We start from the raw sequence: 3,133 nt of genomic DNA, 5'->3' as shown, positions 1-3,133 counted from the left end.
CCCACTCCCCGCCTTCCCCCTCCCCAGCTGGAGATGCCTGCACCCTCCCTCCTCGAGTCCCTGCTGGGCAGGAAGCGGGTGGTTGCAGTGCGGAGCTGGGGTAAAGGTTTGGGAGAGGGAAAAAAGAAATTTTTATTTTTGAACCCCTGTGTCTCTTTTGCTTAAGATTAAAGGAAGGAAAAATAAAGCACGTGTCTTTTGCCTGAGTCTTTGGGGCCCCCGTGGGAAAGAGATCTCGAGGCTCACCAGCCTCCTTCCCTCCAGCCTTGACTGGACTCACGGGAAAGTGGGACAGGCACGGTCTCGGTTTTCCATTCATAACACAGCAATGAGATGGATGGGGTAGGAAGAGGGGCTATGGAAACTCAAAAGTCCTGAATCCAGGTGGAAGCCTCCACTGCAGCCCTAGGAGTCTGGACTCCCAGCTGAGGCTCTAGCGACCTTCCCGCCCTTGGGTGGGCCCTGGGGGAGGAAGGGTGGAGCCCGTGTCTCTTTCTCTCTCTCACATTCAGAAGACACTGCAGAGGAAGAAAGGGAGCAGGGAAACAAGGAGAACTCCCTTGCCCAGGGGGAGACATCTACTCAGCCCCCAAGGAAAAGGAGTGGGGCTGTTGTGACCTCTGAGAATCCAGGCCTGCTCGCCGATGGGCCTGAGGAGTTGTCTGGCCCCAGAATAGCACGTGTTGACCAATGCGGAGGGACTAGGGAACGAGGCACAGATGTGGGTCTGAAGCACAGTTCTGTGTGAGAGCTCTGCCCGCTTGGTTCTGTTGGCCCCTTCAGCCCTGGCCAATTCCAGGGGGCTCCTCACTTTGCGGGGGGGGGGCATGGGGGAAGGAGTGTGCAGTGCTTTCAGACCCACTGTCCACACACGGCCCCATTGGCCCCATGTTTCACAGTGCCACCCCTCTTCTGTAGCATCTGACCCCTTCCTGCCATGGAGGAGGGGACCGGAGGCAGCTCTGCCTGGTCCACCTCCCTCCTGACCGTCCATTTAGCATCTCAGGAGAGGCAGAGGGATACCTGGGGCCCGGACCAGGGGTGAGATGAGTTTCACTCCTTGAAGAAGAAAAGCAGGTCCCCCAAAGCAGACATCCCCTTTCAGCGTATCTAGGCTGGGCCAGTAGCTAGTGGCTGGCCGCTCCGGAAGTACATTAATTCAGTTAATGGTCATGAATCCACAAATGAGGTGCTATTATTAGCTCCACTTCACAGATGAGGAAATGGTCCCTGGAAGTGCCCCACCTCCACCGCCCAGGGCTGGGGCCCCTAACTCCAGAGAGGGGGTGCTGCTCAGCCCTGAGTTACACTGCCCCCTGTGGGCGGAAGCAGGGCGGGTGCTCGGGGAGAGCCTGGAGGGCTTTGGGCGCTGGTTGGATCTGCAGCCTGGGGGTCACCAGTCCCTACACGAATTTCCTTTTGTCTACTGATGGGTATTCCCACCGTCCCTCTCCTATCCCCTCAGCCGTAGTCGGCAGCCGGTGGCTGCTGTCCTGGGTGGGGCAGCTGTGCTGCCTTTCCCAGCAAGGGCAATGCTTTTCAACTTGGCTAACATTTGAATTGACTGGGGCACTAAAAACAATTTTCATGCTGACGCTGATGCCCCACCATCAGGAATTCTGATCTCATTGGTCTGGAGTGGACTGCAGGCGTTTTTTCTTTCTTTTTTTTTTTTCCTAACATTAATTGATTGATTAAGGTTCTAGTGCAAAGCCAAGGAGTAAGGCAATGAATACTGAAGTCGGAACACCTGGGTTTGAATTCTGTCTCTTACTATTCCATTGCCCTGGAGGTAGGTTACTCCCCGCTGAGCCTCAGTTTTCCTCATCTGTTTAATGGGGATGATTTCAGCCTCAACAGGGTTGATATATCACCCAATTGATAACAGGGTGATTATTAATGTGAGACAATAGATGTGAATGTGCTTTGAGAACGACAGGAGTGTACCAAATGAAAGGGGCTATTATCATGGGGCCACTGCTGGGGTCAGCCCTCATGCCAACCCCCATGCCCCAAGGTTGCTAACTCACTTGAGTCCTTTCTGTAATATTTTTGCAGCGTACTCCTGAGGATGCCACAGTCTCCCTGCCCATTTCCATGTCGCTTGCCTGCAGCCTTCTTGTACTCTAAGCCCTCTGAAGAGGTGGATTTTCCGGGTATGTGATCAGTACTTCTGCTGTGGCTCTGGCTACAGGAACCGCACTGACTGATGTATACTGTGACCTAGAAACCTTTTCTGAGGCAAAGCTTAATTGCACCCATGTGGGATGATGGTTGGCTGGGCAGGGATCTTGACGATGTCAAGCTGATGGCTCGCCTTCTGGAACTGTTTAAATTTTAGTTTAGGACGGGCCGTGGACAAACACTGCGGCTCTACTGCCACTGTGTGGCAGCATGGGAAACTGAGTTTACACTGTCTCAAAGCGTCATTTGCTTAAGAGGTGGTCCCAGAGTCCAGAATGCGTCAACTGGGGATGCTTGTTGAACTTGCGCACCACGGGACCTATCCCAGGTTGCCTGTTCTCATGCCTTCCGAATGTGGAGAATCACCGCTGTAGCGACCGCATTTGTCAGATGTGTCTGGAATACTGGCTCCCTGTGATGGGAGAGTTGGGAGCATGGGCTTGGAGGAGGTGAGGCCGCCTTGGAACAGAATCTGGAGGCTGCGGCTTGTGACATGTGACTCTGGACACATTTCTCACCTCTGAACCTCATTTGTTTTCATCCTTAAATGTTGAGATAATGTCTCTCTCAAAGAATTGCTTTGAGAATATAAACTCATTTCTGTTGTATGATAAGTGCTGCCTACAGGCAGTTACTACTGTATCCTGGGCTCAGTGTTAGGGTTTTAGGATATGAAGGTGAAAAAGATGATGGTCCCTGTCCTGAAGGGGCTGACATTCTAGTAAAGGGAAGCAGCCGTACAACGGAGGTATGCCTGGTGCAATTAGGAGAACAATTGTCTCAGGAGGCACGTAAGGACAGAACTGTAAGAGGAAATAGGAATTCGGGGAAAGGCGTGTTGTGTGTGTGTGTGTGTGTGTGTGTGTGTGTGTGTGCGTGCGCGCTGGCGCATGTGTGGTGGGGTTCAGACAGAGGGGCCAGCATGAGCTACACAATAAACGTGGAGACC

The sequence above is a fragment of the Grampus griseus genome (assembly GCF_964374135.1).
Source record: "Grampus griseus genome assembly, chromosome: 7".
Classification (NCBI taxonomy): domain Eukaryota; kingdom Metazoa; phylum Chordata; class Mammalia; order Artiodactyla; family Delphinidae; genus Grampus; species Grampus griseus.
The sequence above is the reverse complement of the archived record's forward strand: the minus strand, read 5'-3'. Positions refer to the sequence as shown.